Source organism: Myotis davidii, unplaced genomic scaffold (genome assembly GCF_000327345.1).
Source record: "Myotis davidii unplaced genomic scaffold, ASM32734v1 scaffold46, whole genome shotgun sequence".
Lineage (NCBI taxonomy): Eukaryota > Metazoa > Chordata > Mammalia > Chiroptera > Vespertilionidae > Myotis > Myotis davidii.
Window position 1 is genome coordinate 3,587,292 of NW_006383006.1, and position 6,933 is coordinate 3,594,224.

Sequence of the window (6,933 nt, forward strand, 5' to 3'; positions counted from 1 at the left end):
GGGGGTGCCCGGCGTGGAGGAGCGGGTCCGTAGCGGGCCGCCGGACCCAAGGCGGAGGAGGGCGTTTGGGAGCGCCTTCGCCCGGGCCTCGGCGGCCTGATGGAGTAAGAGGGTCGGCAGCTAGGGTGAGTACCCAGGGCCGGGCGGTGCTGAGGCGCACGGGGGCGCGGGAGGCCGGGGGTTTGCCCCTCCGGGAGGTGGGGGCTGCAGGTCGCGGCCGGGTCTGTGCCGGGGGCGTCCCAGGCTCGCTCCCCGCCCCAGCAGGAAATGTGGCTGCAGATCCCTGACCTTTGGGGAAGGCCTCCGACCTCCTTAGCCTCCGGTGCCGCAGGGAGTCCCTACGCCCAGGTGCTCATCGGCCTCCGGGACTTTGGGCCAGGGACACCTTTCGACCTCTTGGGAGTGGCAGCATCTGGGGTGTGTGTGTGTGTGTGTTTTGTTGTTTTTTTTAATTCCTTCCGTTTTCTCCCCCAGTGGCATGCGTTTTAATAATAGAATCATGGAGCGCTTACTATGTGTCAATTTAATATTTGAGTCCAAATCTCGGTGCATAATTATGGAGAGAAAATGCTTTGCATCCCACTCCCTTCGATCGGCTCCATTTAATCATCTTGAGAGTCAGAATCATGTTGTGAGAGTCGGAGATTAAGTCATCTTGGGGCGTTTGAGATTTCCATGGCTCTTAGCTGGGGACTGCCATTCGAGTTCAGGGCAAGTTTTTCTCGTACCTAGCAAATGAATGCTTTATTCACCATAATGGTTTATATCGCACTAACTCAAGCCAAAACAACTTTTCAGCACTTAATAAGAGCCTAGTATGTCTTGTTCTAAATTCCATGGTAAATCTTAAAATTTGTTTTAAACCCTGTTTTCAAGTTTTGGTAGTGAATGAAATAATGGAAGACAATTATTTACATTCAACTAGGATTTACTAGTCCTTAGCACCTACTACACTCAGATACACTCAGGTCTGTCACAAAAAATGAGATATTGTAACCTTGTGGGTTTTGTTTTTTTTTGTTTTTTTTTTTGGAGCACATTTTAGATGACGGCTGAGAGTTTGATGGTAATTCGCTCAAGCTAATTTAACTAGTGTTAAGTGGTGATATTCACATACAGTGCCTAAGCTTATCTATTTTTTTTCTGTTACTCCAAGTTAGATATATAAAGTACTACTGCTGAGAAGCAACTACATTACAGTTATAGTTTCTGGAGTTAACTATAGGAGTCTAGAAAATGGTCAGAGTTTTTAATTAAGGATACTGGATGGTTTTTTAAAAAGAACTTCAAAATGGCTTGGAAATTGGTAGAGGTATGAAGGAGTCTGATTAGGTTAGTTCAGAACCAATTATTCTGATCAAAAGAAAGATTTAAAGAGGAAGACTGAGTGGCAATTACTGTATATTTAGGTTAGAACACATGTAGTTTGAAGGCTACTATATAAGAAGAGAAGCAAGGAATAATGGCAGCAGATGTTAGCTGTTGTGGTTCTGGGACAAGGAGTGGCTCAGTGAGAAAAACACATATTTTGTCATTTGTAATTATGGTATCTAAGTGGGAACTTTGGGATTAATTTGTGTACTCAGTGAATAAGAGCACCTAGGCAGACAAATTACATATGAATACTCCCATTGCACATCCACTATGCTAAATTTCTAATTGAAACCTTAGAGTCCATTAGATTTCTGTCTTAATTTTTAATCTGAAAGAGATTATAAAAAAGTGAGAGTTCCTAAGTAATGAACCAATAGTGGACTATATAAATTATGCATATGTTAGAATGAGCCAGGGTTCCCATCAAGATGCCATACTTGAATCCTCCAACAACCACATCAAAATTACAACTAAACAATAGGACAACTATCATTCAGAGCCACCTGAAATCCAGCTGAACACAAGTCCTACAGTTAGGGATATAAAGAAGAAGCCACATGGAGACTGATAGGAGGGGCGGAGGTGCAGAACTGGCCAGTCCCATACCCATGTGTGGCAGATAAAAATCAGGAGGGATACCTGGGCTGCAGAAGTTCCCCTTGAGGAGTGAGGGTTCCCAGCCCCACACGAGGCCCCTCAGCCCAGGGTTCCCGTGCCAGGAAGAGAAGCCCCCATAAGTTCTGGCTGTAAAAACCAGCAGGGATTGTGACTGAGTGAGATGGAGGGTGGCTGGAGACTCGGGGGTTTCTCTTAAAGGCCCCATACAGTCTTAGACTCACTTGTTCTAAGTTCCGGTGCTGGGACAGTAGCTCTAAAGGCACCAGGGAGGAACTGAAGTGTCTGGGATCAGGGCAAGAGCTGGAGGGGCTGGTTTCTTTCAGAAGTATTGGCAGAGGCTATTCCGTTTCTGAGCCCTCCTTCACAGAGCCTGCTGGCTGGCACCATATCTGAGTCTCCATCAACCTGGCTTACATAGTGATGGTTCCCTGAGACCCCACCTCACCCAACTCATGGGCCTAACCCACATAATTCTCCTGGCTTTTCCATACAAACTTGGTTCATGCTTCATACTTTTCTAAAATCTCTCAAACAGGTAGCATCTGGCCCTCTACCTCTCACTAAGTGGCCTCAGGCATGGCAGTAGTGGTAGCCAGCCTTGGTGCACAGCTTGGCTTCTCTTGAGCATCTCCAAGCCCACTAGAAGTTGCGGCCATCTGCAGATCACTTTATAGCTCATGCTGGGTGGCCCCAGGCAGAGCACAGGTGGTGGCTGATCTTGGCCTGTGCCTCCCAGGAGGTCTCAGAGTCAGTGCACCCGGACAGCTTCAGACCATGTGGAAGCACCACTTCTACAAGGACACACTCAGGGGGTGGACTCAGTAGGCACCAGAGCCCTGCTGAAGTAAGTCTAGTTCTGTGGGGTCGCCCTGCACAGCAGATCCTCCACATTGGTTGTAGTCAGTCTTCGCAGCTCATCAAACTCAACTACAACAGGAGGGTATACACAGCCCACATAATGCGGAAAATGGTCTTTGACCATAATGGGATCAATGTAGATGTCTTAAAAACCTCACAAATAGTTGGCGATTCAGTGAAACTTTTAAAGTTATGAGTCAAAGAAGAAATATCAGGAGAAATTAAGTATTTTGAACTGGATGATAAAAATACATCATAATTTGTGGGATAACTTATAGCCAAGAGGAGCCTAAGGGGACATAATGACTAAATGTAGCTGTCCCCTGGTTCAGATGCTGGAGAAAAAGGATACTGTGTAAAAAATGAGGGAATAAAGTATAGGCTTAAATTAATAATTATGTGTCAATATTGGTTTATTAATTGTGACAAATTGTACTAATGTAAGATGTAAATAATATGGGAAACGGGGGCAGGGGGACAAAAGTAACTTTCAGAGACTGAATACCCAAAATATTAATGGGTATATGGGTACTCTGTTAACTTTTTCAACTTTTCTGTAAATCTAAAACTATTCTAAAATAAATAGTTTCTTTAAAAGTGCTAAAAAAAATTTTGTGCAATACAGCTGTTACAGTGTTTAAAGAGAAATTTGTAGCCTAAATACCTATTTTAGAAAAGTCGAAGACAGTGACCTAAAGTTTTATCTTAAGAAGCTAGTAAATGAAGAGCAAAATAAACCCAAAGTAGATGGAAGGGAAGATATAATAAAGATGACAGAAGAAATTAATGAAATAGAAAAATACAAAAATAAAATAATAAAGCCAGAAGTTGGTTCTTTGAAAAGATCAACAATATTGATACACCTGTAGGTAGACTGATAGTGAAAAACAGAGAACACAACTTGCTAGTATCAGGAATGAAAGGGATTTATCACTACAGATGCTATAGGACAAGGGTGGGCAACCCCTGGCACGCATGCCAAACATGGCACGCCAGTAACTTTTGCTGGCACACGAAACCCTCTCTTATTTTCCATTTACAATTTTTTTCTTAATATCAACTTTTTTATTTTTTAGGTAAATTCAGTGTAGGTGCATCTTAGATAAATAAATAATTTTACATAACAAGTTATCTTAAAGACCATCGACATGTATTGACGAGAGAGGGGAAGAGCAATTTCAATAGTGTTGAAAACGAACTTTGAGGACTATTGGGCTTAGGACTTAATCTGTTACATGATTATAACTTTTTTAAAAATATATATATTTTATTGATTTCAGAGAGGGAGGGAGAGGGAGAGAGAGATAGAAACATCAGTGATGAGAGAGAATCATTGATTGGCTGCCTCCTGCTCAACCCTTATGGGGATCAAGCCCACAACCTGGGTATGTGCCCTTGACCAGAATCGAACCTGGGACCCTTCAGGCTGACACTCTATCCATTGAGCCAAACCAGCTAGGGCTATAATGATAACTTTTGCTAATATATATATTTTTAAATATATTTTATTGATTTTCATAGGGAGGAAGGGAGAGGGATAGAGAGTTAGAAACATCGATGAGAGAGAAACATTGATCAGCTGTCTGCTGCACACCCACTATTGGGGATGTGCCCGCAACCAAGGCACATGCCCTTGACCGGAATTGAACCTGGCACCCTTCATTCTGCAGCCGGATGCTCTATCCACAGAGCCAAACCAGTTAGGGCAATTTTAATTATTTTGTTAGGATTGGTGTTATTCCAGTTTTTGTTGTTGTTATTTTTCCCTTTAGGATATAATACTTTCCAAGTTTCAGAATTAAGTAAGGAATTGGAACCTTAGTAGTTCTAATTCTGAATTATGGTCTGCCCTGTCCATTTCCTTGCCTGGTGACGGGCAATACGAACAGCTTCAACTTGGGGCTTAACTTCTAATGCCTTTTCCCGAGTCACAGCTTTAACTTCCTATCTTTGTTTTAGCCCTATGCTTACTAATAAAGAGTGGTTGCTGCATATACTCCTGCTAAATGTGGTTTAGGGCAGATAATATAAAAAGTAATGCTAGTGAATAAAATGCTTATGAATGCAGGAAACCACCAATCACTTGCTTTGGGAAACAGGAGCCAGCCAGGATTTAGACCTAGCACTAGGACTCATCCAGAATAAGCCTTTGAAAGTTGCAGTTATATGTTGATGTGCCCTGAAATACTTCCTGACCTCTTTGTCAACTTAGCTAAGAGCTTTGAAACTTTCTTGGAGGCCCATTCAGCAAATTGAGGACTACCCAGAAATGCCAGTCATATTTTTGTTTCATAACCTTTTCGGCAACCTAAGGGTAATGGCAAAACTTGTTCTTTCACTGAACACTGTCTCTGTTGACCTGTCTTGCTTACCAGAAGTCCATTAGTGTTCTGTCAGGGTTAAGGTGGAGGCATAGAGAGTTATCTGTGGAATTCAAAAAACAGAATCTAATCTGAGTATCCCCTCCCCCCTTAAGAAATCAATTTTTACGTTTTCCTTCATTGTTTTATAGTATACTTGAGACCCGGTGCACAGATTCATGCATTGGTGGGGTCCCTTGGCCTGGGCTGCAGGAGTTGGGGTGAAACTGGCTCTCTGACATCCTCCAAGGGGTCCTGAATTGCGAGAGGGCTCAGGCCAGGCCGAGGGACCCCACCATGCACGATTGGGGCCGGGGAGGGACCGCGGGAGGGCTCCAGGATGTGTCTGGCCCATCTTGCATAGTCTGGAGCCGGATCCCAGCAGCAAGCTAACCTACCAGTCAGAGTGTCTGCCCTCTGGTGGTCAGTGCACATCATAGCGACAGGTTGAATGGTTGGACACTTAGCATATTAGGCTTTTATTATATAGGATTATTGTCATATGAAATCTGAGTTAGCTTTATGTCAAAGTTCAAATATCTTAAGTACTACTGGGTTTGTTGTAATGAATGCTAGAGGTATATGAAAAGACAGATCCTTTTCTCATAGTAAGGCCAAGGAGATTAGACATACCTACTATCAAACAGCCTGTTCTTGCTTATTTCACAAGTTGTTTAAACAGTAAAATTGGATAATGTAACAATGTTGCAAATAAAGTTCTTTGACACTAAACAGTGTTTTCCAGCCTTGTGTTACATAATAAATAGTTGGAGAAATATTCTCCTTTTTAAAAATCCTCACCTGAGGATATGTATTGATTTGAGGGAGGGAAGGAGAAAGACATCCTTGTGAGAAACATTGATTGATTGCCTCCTGTAAGCATCCTAGTTGGGAATCGAACCCACAACCTTTTGGTATACAGGACGATGCTCCAACCAACTGAGCCACTCAGCCGACAAATATCCTGATATTGATGTTTGAGATGGATTACAGTGTTACAAGATAGTGGTTATTTGGAAGGCTGTCTTGCTAACCAATTTAAGTCACTTTTGAGGAACTCCTCCTGTTAAGGATGGGCAGAGCATAACAAAGTACAGAATGGAGTCTCTGGAGATTCTAATGCAATAGCTCTACTCTGTTTGCACAACTGTATTTCTTTTTATTAAGAATTTCGTGCACCGGGTGGGCGTGAGGGGGAGTGTCCCTCAGCCCAGCCTGCCCCCTCTCACATACTGGGAGCCCTCAGTTATTGCCCCCCATCAATCTCCAATGGCAGGATCGGCCCCTTGCCCAGGCCTGAGGCCTCCGGCAGAGGGGTCAGGCCTGGGCAGGGGGACCCCAGCTCCCCGCGGTTACAGGCTCCGCCCCTGCCCAGGCCTAATGCCTGGGCCAGAGGCATCAGGCCTGGGCGGGGGGCGGAGCCAGCAATCGGAGGGGGCTGGGGGTCCCCTGCCCAGGCCTAATGCCTGGGCCAGAGGCATCAGGCCTGGGCGGGGGGCGGAGCCAGCAATCGGAGGGGGCTGGGGGTCCCCTGCCCAGGCCTGATGCCTCTGGCCCAGGAATCATGCCTGGGCAGGGGACTCCTATCTCCGTCTGATCGCTTGCTCCACGCCCCCGCCCAAGCCTGACGCCTCTGACCCAGGCTTCAGGCCTGGGCAAGGGGACCATCATATCCCCCCAATCCCTGGCTCCGCACCCCACCCAGGCCTGATGCCTCGTGCCC

General features: G+C 44.9%; 1 protein-coding gene across 1 annotated transcript in view; it reads left to right on the top strand.

Annotated features, from left to right (window-relative positions):
• The window catches only part of ZNF106 (zinc finger protein 106), a 57,448-nt gene continuing 50,515 nt past the window's right edge, over window positions 1–6,933 (top strand). Inside the window, 1 exon segment of the mRNA XM_006778046.2 lies at window positions 1–125. The gene's annotated coding sequence lies outside the window, so the exon portion shown is untranslated.